The 10,459-nt window shown below is 39.9% G+C and overlaps 1 pseudogene; it reads left to right on the top strand.

The window, feature by feature from the left end:
• Positions 1 to 402: 402 nt before the first annotated feature.
• LOC138091733 (small ribosomal subunit protein uS5 pseudogene) lies at positions 403 to 1,201 on the top strand (annotated as a pseudogene).
• Positions 1,202 to 10,459: the final 9,258 nt, after the last annotated feature.

The following is a 10,459-nucleotide window of genomic DNA, read 5'->3' as shown; positions in this document are numbered from 1 at the left end:
GCATAAACATACAAAGAGATCCTTTCCTTAAAATAAATCTGTGCTCCAGACACGGCCAAACCCTTGCACAATAAATTAACTCTTAGCAGCCTCCAAGCTAAAAAACTGAAGTGAAACCAATTAAGCCCTAATGAGATCCCAATTTCTTATTTCTGAAAGAAGTCTTAATAGATCCCTGTAAGTTTATAATCTTTATCAACCATCCAGATAATCCTGTTAGACTTAGTTCCAAATCTGCGTATCTGAAAATGTGCTACAATCAAAAAAGCTTTGATTACTGCATTTACAGCTTTCACTGCCACAACCAACATGTGCTTTAAAAAACTGGGAAATTTCAATTGCTTCAAAATGGAAATAACAGCCTTAATTAGAAAAGATGGCACTTCTCTGTAAAAACACCAAATGGCAGATGATGCTGGTGCTTGGGAGGGCCCGGAGGAGGGCCCCAGGGGCCCTGGAATGGGAGGCCACGGTAGCTTCTGCAGAGGCTTTGGCAGCGGCATCTGGGGCCGGGGTTGAGGCCAAGGCAGAGGCTGTGGACCTCGCAGAGGCAAGGCCAAGAGGACAAGTGGCTCCCCATTACCAAGCTGGGCTGCCTGGTCAAAGAAATGAAGATCAAGTCCTTGGAAGAGATCTATTTCTTCTCTCTGCTATCAAGGAATCTGAGATTGCTCACTTTTTCCTGGGAGCATCCCTGAATTAAGCAGACCTGTGCTGACCAGCAGACCAGGTTCAAGCCATCTGTCACTGTCAGGAGTTACTACGGGGCATCAAGTGCTTTACAGAGGTAGCCATCATCCTGGCCAAGCTCTCCATCATCCCTGTGTGATGAGACGGCTACTAGGGGAACAAGACTGGAGCCCCACATGGTCCCTTGCAGGAAGACTGGCCGCTGTGGCTCTGTGCTGGTACGCCTCATCCCTGCCCCCAGGGGCACTGGTACTGTCTCAGCCCCTGTGCCCAAGAAGCTCCTGATGATGGCTGGCATTGACGACTGCTTCACCTCTGCCAGGGGCTGCACTGCCACCTTGGACAACTTCATGAAGGCCATTTTTGACACCATTTCCAAGACTCACAGTTACTCATCCCTGATCTCTGGAAGGAGACAGTATTCACTAAGTCTCTGTATCAGAATTCACTGACCATCTTGTAAAGAGTCTCTGTGCAGAGGAACCAGGCTCCAGCCATAGCTACCACATAATTTTATATGAGAAAAATAAAGTGAATGAAGCTAGAGGGAAAAAAAAGATGACTGATAAATTGTTGTCTCCCAAACTCTGCATGTCCTAATAGTCTGCATAGTTATCCTATTCACTTTGGCCACCAAAAGGAATAAAGAAGCAGTTGTTAAAGGTTGTCAGATACCATGTCTGGTGGATGGTCTGAGAATTTTATGTTGAGGGTTTCCTCAGAATTTATTGCCTTTTAATTCATGGACACACAGACTGTGGAATGAGAAGAACCTCAGAGATCCTTTATCTTTTGAATTTCCTATATTTAGAGCATTATTTTGCCTCAACAAAAACCTGCACACCCACTGTGTACACATAAGGTGCTCAAAATGAGTTCAAGGACTTAGAGGCAGCAAGAGCAGAGTATCTATTCTTGGTCTTTGTGCTGATAAAAGCAGTTTCATAAAATGAGATGTTGTTGTTTAGTCACTGAGTCATGTCCAACTCTTTGTGACCCCCATGGACTGTAGCCCACCAGGCTCCTCTGTTCATGGGATTTCCCAGGCAAGAAGACTGGAGTGAGTTACCATTTCCTTCTCCGGGGGATCTTCCTGACCCAGGAATTGAACCCATGTCTTCCGCATTGGCAGAGAGATTCTCTACCGCTAAGCCACCAGGAAAGCCCCAGTAAATGGCTAAGACCTCACTCAGTATTTCATGCTAATATCGGGCAATCCATCAGCAGTATATGCATGCAATACAAATGTCTACACAAGACAGTTCTCCCAGCCAGGCTTTTTATAGCTGACAATACAGTAAGTTTACAGTACTAGGCAAAATGTCACCATCTCAGAGTCAGTATGATAGATGATTCCTCAGTGAGTCTAACGTAGGAACAAATTCTTTAGCCTGATATTCAAAGTGTCCCACAGTTCTGCCTCAACCTGCCTTTACTCTTGCTTTTACTAGTACATCCCATACCTTCCAGACCAAGAATCAGTAACTAAGGCCACTTCTCATCCCATTCCTGTACAAACCTTGCCCATGGTCTATTTCAGTAATGGCTATAGGCTAGCAATTTCTATATTTTAAAAGAGTTGTTAAAAAAAAGAGGAGGAGAATATGTGACAGAATCCATTATGTGTTCCATAAAGCCTAAAATATCTACTATTAAGCTCTTTACAGAAAAAGTTGGCCTATTGCTGGCTTATTCCAGTATCAGGCCCTGGCATGATTTTCTTTATTGCATTTCTTCCTCTCTGTATTTACCAATCCAAGATGGACCCACCCATCAAAATGTAACTAAGTAATATTCAGTTAAGCCTTTCTTGCTACTTTCAGTGAGATGCACTCTTTCTCTTTTAAATCCATATCCTCTGTCTCCCTTAGCACACTATATCCTTCTAGTTTCCAAACCCAAAAATGACAACACATGGTCTGACAAAGCTATTGCATTAACCAAAATTATTTTACTGCTTCCATCTTGCCTGTTCAAATGCAACTTCACAGAGCCACTACAGTGCTCTACTTAGAATACAATCGTAACGACGTCATTCCCTCATCCTTTCTGTTGCTCTCCATTCGCTACGGAATAAAATCCAAGCATAAACCTGTTCCCTGCCTGGTTCTCTAGTCTCATCTCCTATCCTTCTTCACCTAGCACTTTATACTTTAAATAACATATTTATTTTCAATCCCTCTCCCCAAACCTGGTCCAGACTCAGCTTTCCCATCTCTTACCCTTTCTTTACTTGGGTCACACACTTTGTTGTCAGAAGTAAAAAAAAAACTTGATATATATCATCTCTGGAGAGTAATTTGGCAACATCTATCAAAATTATACAAATTGTACCCTTTGTCCAAGCAGTTCTACTTCTAGGAATCTAGTCGGCAGATTTATGAAATGGCATTTTCTGCAAAGCTATGCAGCACTGTTTCTAACAGCAAAAGATTGGCGTGTGAAATGTTCATCAGTAGTGGACTGTAGAAAAAAAAGTATTATGCATCCATACAACGAAACACAATGCAGAATGAGGAAGTTCTTTTATCTATGTTATTATATGGCCTACAAGAATATATCTGCAAGGATACAGTAGAAACTAGTAATGCTAGCTGCCTCCAAGGAAGGCAAGTGTTGGCTGGAGCACAGAGGGGAACGAGACAGTTCACTAAATAACCTTTGTACCTTTTAATTGTTGAATTATGTAAATATACTACCAGACCAAAACCTGATTTTTTAAAAACAGTTGTTGGAGAAGCCTTTTCTGAAACACACCCATACATGCATGAACATACGTTAGGTCAGACGCCTATTGGTGGTGTTTCTTATCATGCTATTATTGCTGCTTACCATTGATAATGAAACATCAATCTGTTCCTCCCTCCACCACTGAACAACTTTTAAACTTCTCTAGTACCTTAGAATTCTCTTATATCTGCCAACATCCTGTACTAGGGGCTTAATAAATGTTTGCCTGGTCAGGGAATTAGATCCCACATGTCACCGCTAAATAAACAAAATATCTTTTTAAAAAAAGTTCACCTTCTAGTATAACTAGCTTGGGTCACAGTAGAATACAGATATTAGTGAAAGTGAAGTTGCTCAGTCATGTCGGACTCTTTGTGATCCCGTGGACTGCAGCCCACCAGGCTCCTCCATCCATGGGATTCTCCAGGCAAGAATACTGGAGTGGGTTCCCATTTCGGCCCCTCAAATAAATGATTTATTGAACTTAATTAGCAGAATAAAGAGAACCAAGAGACTCAAGAAAAAGATAATCAATAATTGATTCTAGGATTTCAAATTACTATTTAAAAACCATGGCTTTAATGGAAACTCTCTTTATTTACCTAATCATTCCTTAGAGTACAACAGCCACAAAATTAGCATGGACTATTTAGAGACCTATAGGACACTCAGAACAAGTCAAGCGTTGGTATCCATGACTAGTTATGTGCTCAGTGGCTCGGAGGCATGTCTGGCATCCCATCTCCTCCCCAAGAAGTTCACCACCTCCATCAATTGAACCAGAATCTTTGCTTCAGTATTTCCCAATACAACTCTCCCCAACAGCATCAGTTATAAGAGGAAAAGATGGACAATCACTGTCCAAACTTAATTAAAACCCAGTTGTCAAAGTTTTCACTACAAGAGCAATCAACAAAAATCTATGTTAGGATATACAGGGCAAGACAGACTGGAAGATCTTTGAAGACAGGGACTGAATTTTATCCACCTGGGAACCCCCTCAGCACCTAGAACCATCCCTGCAGCTAAAGGCAGCACAATATAGTTGTTAAATGAATAGCTTCACTTAAGACTATAAAGGAGATTTTTACTTTATCTGTATTGTTTAAATATCTAAAATATATTCATGCATTACAAAATAACTGATGTAATAACAAATAGTGTCTAGAACATGCTTTTACAATTCCTCAATTGATTCTCATCTTGTCAGGTAGATAGGGATGGCATGGCTGTCCCCTTTTCACAGATGATAAAAGCCATTCAAAAATCCAAATATGAATTGTCCAAGGCTGCACCGCTTGTGAGCTGAAAGTAAAAGGAAGCACTGGGATGATACCCATGTTTTCACTTATTACACATCTAACGAAAAAGAAAAGAATGTCCCCTTACAGATCCACTCCCAAAAACCTACACCCTTGCATTCTACCTGTAATAGTGACCAAATCACCTGACTCCTGAACTTTATATGAAATAAGAGGATGAGAATACTACTTACTCACTGATTGCTATAAAAATCAGATGTGTGAAAACTATTCTGACATTTAAGTGGTAGTTGCTATTATTTCTGTTAATGATATGTAAATAAGAAATGACTGTTGACTCCAACAGAAGACAGACTCTATATTATAAAAGAGAATATGCCTTTCAGTAGAAACAAGACAACCAAAATTGATTTTCCCAAATACACTGTTTCCTTAACAACTAATTTTAAAACAAAGTAAAACACCCAACAAGCAAATGGAACTCTCATAGATCACTAGTAAAAATGCAAAATGGTACAGCGCAGCCACTTCAAAAAATACTTTGGGCGTTTCTTAAGAAGTTAAACATGAAATTACCTAGAACCCAGGGAGCCCACTCCTAAGTATTTACCCAAGAGAAATGAAGACGTGTGTGCAAAAGACATAAATGTTTAGAGTTTCATTCATATCATCAAAACAGGAAACAACCCAAATGTAGACAGACTGATTTAAAAAATTACAGTATATCCATACAGTGGAATGCTACTCAGCAATAAAAGGGAACCACAGATATATACAACATGGATGATTTTCAAAACAATTATAGTAAGTGAAAGATATCAGATACAAAGTCTACATATCGTACAGTTTCATTCATATGACATGGAAAAGGCGAAAAACTAGAGAGAAAGACAGAAACCACTAGAGGGGCAAAAACTAGTATAGTAGTTAGCAGGGGCTGCTAAATAAAGGGAAAGGAGCATGAGGTAACTACTGAGGATGATGGAAATAATCTCTCTCTTGGTTGGTGTGATGACCACAATTGCATATATTCGTCAAAACTCACAGAACTGTAACCTTAAAAAAGAATAAAGTTTACTATATGTAAATTATACCTCAAAAACATGACTAAAAGAGAAAAACTAAACTACTTCATTTACACATCTGGGAGAAAAAGCAATAGTTAATTATCACAATACTTATGCTCAGTTTGGTTCAGTATTTGCTTAAGAAATTTTAGTTAAACCACCTAACAACTGCTGGGTTAAACCTCTCTGAGGAGGTTTCACAGGGATACCCTGTTTTCAGAGAAACCATTCTCTCTCTTTAATCATTAGTTTAATTATTTTGACAGTGCTCACTCCAGTAGTCACTACTACTTAACTTTCATTCATTACCACCTACTTCCTTCCAGTGCTCTCCCCATTCCAAAACTCCAAAAAAGGCAACCTACAGTTCTCTACAAATATATCTGAGAAATGAGCACACTTAAATTCCTCACTTGGAATTTCAAAGGCAAACCACTCAGTAGCAAATCACTCTGCCTTTTTCACAAGAAAAAAATATTTAAAATTTCACTATGCACCAAAACCAACCAGTCATATAAATAAATACATATACACACACAAATATTGTGAAAAGATGGGAAGCGAAAAGCAAAGGAATAAAGGAAAGATATACCCATTTGCATGCAGAGTTCCAAAGAATAGCAAGGAGAGATAAGAAAGCCTTCCTCAGTGATCAATGCAAATAAATAGATGAAAACAATAGAATGGGAAAGACTAGAGATCTCTTCAAGAAAATTAGAGATACCAAGGGAACACTTCATGCAAAGACGGGCTCAATAAAGGACAGAAATGGTATGGACCTAACAGAAGTAGAAGCTATTAAGAAGAGGTGGCAAGAATACACAGAAGAACTGCACAAAAAAGATCTTCATGACCCAGATAATCACGATGGTGTGATCTCTCACCTAGAGCCAGACATCCTGGAATGTGAAGTCAAGTGGGCCTTAGAAAGCATCACTACGAACAAAGCTAGTGAAGGTGATGGAATTCCAGTTGAGCTGTTTCAAATCCTGAAAGATGATGCTGTGAAAGTGCTGCACTCAATATGCCAGCAAATTTGGAAAACTCAGCAGTGGCCACAGGACTGGAAAAGGTCAGTTTTCATTCCAATCCCAAAGAAAGGCAATGCCAAAGAATGCTCAAACTACCGCACAACTGCACTCATCTCACACGCTAGTCAAGTAATGCTCAAAATTATCCAAGCCAGGCTTTAGCAATATGTGAACCGTGAACTTCCAGATGTTCAAGCTGGTTTTAGAAAAGGCAGAGGAATCAGAGATCAAATTGCCAACATCCACTGGATCATGGAAAAAGCAAGAGAGTTCCAGAAAAACATCTATTTCTGCTTTATTGACTATGCCAAAGCCTTTGACTGTGTGGATCACAATAAACTGTGGAAAATTCTGAAAGAGATGGGAATACCAGACCATTTGACCTGTCTCTTGAGAAACCTGTATGCAGCTCAAGAAACAACAGTGAGAACTGGACATGGAACAACAGACTGGTTCCAAATAGGAAAAGGAGTACATCAAGGCTGTATACTGTCACCCTGCTTATTTAACTTATATGCAGAGTACACCATGAAAACGCTGGGCTGGTAGAAACACAAGCTGGAATCAAGATTGCCAGAAGAAATATCAATAACCTCAGATATGCAGATGACACCACCCTTATGGCAGAAAGTGAAGAAAAACTAGAGAGCCTCTTGATGAAAGTGAAAGAGGAGGGTGAAATAGTTGGCTTAAAGCTCAACATTCAGAAAACAAAGATTATGGCATTCAGTCCCATCACTTCATGGCAGACAGACAGGGAAACAGTGCCTGACTTTATTTTTGGGGGCTCCAAAATCACTGCAGGTGGTGATTGCAGCCATGAAATTAAAAGACACTTACTCCCTGGACGGAAAGTTATGACCAACCTAGATAGCATATTAAAAAGCAGAGACATTACTTTGCCAACAAAGGTCCGTCTAGTCAAGGCTATGGTTTTTCCAGTGGTCATGTATGGATGCGAGAGTTGGACTATAAAGAAAGCTGAGTGCCAAGAACTGATGCTTTTCAACTGTGGTGTTGGAGAAGACTCTTGAGAGTCTCTTGGACTGCAAGGAAATCCAACCATTCGATCCTAAAGGAGATCAGTTCTGGGTGTTCATTGAAAGGACTGATGTTGAGGCTGAAACTCCAATACTCTGGCTACCTGATGCGAAGAGCTGACTCATTTGAAAAGACCCTGATGCTGGGAAAGATTGAGGGCAGGAGAAGGGGATGACAGAGGATGAGATGGTTGGATGGCATCACCGACTCGATGGACATGGGTTTGGGTGGACTCCGAGAGTTGGTGATGGACACGGAGGCCTGGTGTGCTGCGGTTCATGGGGTCGCAAAGAGTTGCACATGACTGAGCGACTGAACTGAACTGATACATCAAATTTCTGTAAGTTGAGTTACATCTATTTTTTTTAGTATGTTTGTTACATTTAATTTTTATTTTTTAAAAAATTTATTTTAATTGGAGGTTAATTACAATATTGTAGTGGTTTTTGCCATACATTGACATGAATCAGCCACGGGTATACATGTGTTCCTCATCTTAGACCCTCCTCCCAACTCCCTCTCCATCCCATCCCTCTGGGTCATCCCAGTGCACCAGCCCTGAGCACCCTGTCTCATGCATCGAACCTGGACTGGCGATCTGTTTCACATATGATAATATACATGTTTCAATGCTCTTAAATCACTGAGAAGTTTTCCCAAAGTAACTTCTAATATACTGACCACATACCCCCAGACTAAAGCCAAAAAGCTATAATCAAAGAGGTTTATAAACTAAATTTCATAGTAACATGGGTTAGCAATCTTGGAGCTATTTTCAGTATATTCTAGGTTTGGACAAATAAATATATTATGGATTATGTGAGTCGGGTTTACAATCCCTAGGTAAGAGAAGGGGCTTAAAAATACAGGAAAAATAAGATAAAGGCTAAATAAAACTTTGTGGTATTGGAGGTGTTAGTCTGAACACACAATTCTGAAACCGAGTTCCCTTATCAAGTTTATGATCAATCTCTCTATCTAAAATTTGATTCCCTCTCTTGTACACTCTGACCTCAAGCCTGTGCTAACTGAACACTAATCAACAAGAGTCAGATGACTAAAACTGCTATTACTGACAACATCATTAAGCAACTAAAATTGCTATTATGGACGTCATCATTAACGTACAAACTCAGGTTGCTTCTCCAGCACAAGATGAGTGGTCCCACTGCCATGGACCACTTTGGCTGGAGAATCGTAAACCAGAGACATCCTGACTTACCAAAACTACAAATAAGGAATGTCACAGTAATGTCTCTTTGTTCTTCCTCTAACACATAACCCCAACTCAAAGACCAGGTGGGTTTGAAATCCTGACTTTGCTGCAAACTCCCATTGTCAGAGTTTGGGTTTCAGTACTGGAGGCACAGGAGCCCTTTGCTCAGTTTCAGTTTTTATTATATTTGGATAAAAACAGAAATAAACTTAGACATATGTGTATATGTGTGTATGTGTATATATATATGTGTGTGTGTATATATACACATAGATTTCTTAGCTCTGCCCATTGAAGGGATCTGAAAGCAATGACAACCCATAGCAATGAGCATACACAGCAACTAGATCTTGATTTCTAAACAATTTTCTCCACTAACAGAAATTAGGAGAGAAACATCTTAGAGAAATAGCTGATTCCAAAGTTCAGGTAGGAAGATAAGCCTGGAACATCTTTTTCGTGCCAAAAAGGAAATGGTTCAAGAATGTTAGGAACTTGTCAAAAGCTAGCTTGAAGGGGTTCCCACTGCCAAATCTGGGACAATGTGAAAACCACAAAAAATGTTACAGTAACAGATTATGACCTACTGCATAAAATAAGAATCCATATTAATACATACAAATAAAGGTAAGAAAATGCTCTCCAGCAGAATATTAACCAATAAGCAAAGACTAAAACTGATAAGCTGAAAAGAATAAAACTGATATGTAAAAAATAAAACCTGATAGCACAGTTCTGTAATATGAAAGCACAACTATCATAGTAATAACTGACTCAGGCAAACATCATCAATAGATGCTACAACTACTGGATAAAAGTTTGATGAAATCAAGGTATTTACATGGACTCAGTATCTCCCATCAGAGAAGGCAATGGCAACCCACTCCAGTACTCTTGCCTGGAAAATCCCATGGGCAGAGGAGCCTGGTAGGCTGCAGTCCATGGGGTTGCTAGCAGTCGGGCACGACTGAGCGACTTCATTTTCACTTTTCACTTTCATGCACTGGAGAAGGAAATGGCAACCCACTCCAGCGTTCTTGCCTGGAGAATCCCAGGGACTGGGGAGCCTGGTGGGCTGCCGTCTCTGGGGTCGCACAGAGTTGGACACGACTGAAGTGACTTAGCAGCAGCAGCAGCAGCACTACCTCCCATAATGTTACTAATTAAAAAGGAAAATATTAAACTCTATAGTGGAAAAACCTGAGAGACATCATCTTAAATAAGTGATCAAAGTTATCATCATCAGTACTGAACAAATGGATATCAAATGCTTCCTGATATGATGTAATGGGAAGGATATAACATTATTCTGCAATATTCCCATCAAAATGCATAATCTGAATCTATTCATAAGGAAGGCAAATTCAAATTGAGAGGCACTCTATGAAATAAATGGCCTATACCATTCAAAAAAGACAAGAT

The sequence above is a fragment of the Capricornis sumatraensis genome, chromosome 15 (genome assembly GCF_032405125.1).
Source record: "Capricornis sumatraensis isolate serow.1 chromosome 15, serow.2, whole genome shotgun sequence".
In the NCBI taxonomy this organism is placed as follows: Eukaryota; Metazoa; Chordata; class Mammalia; order Artiodactyla; family Bovidae; genus Capricornis; species Capricornis sumatraensis.
Note: the sequence above shows the minus strand (reverse complement) of the source record. Positions and strands in the feature narration are given on the sequence as shown.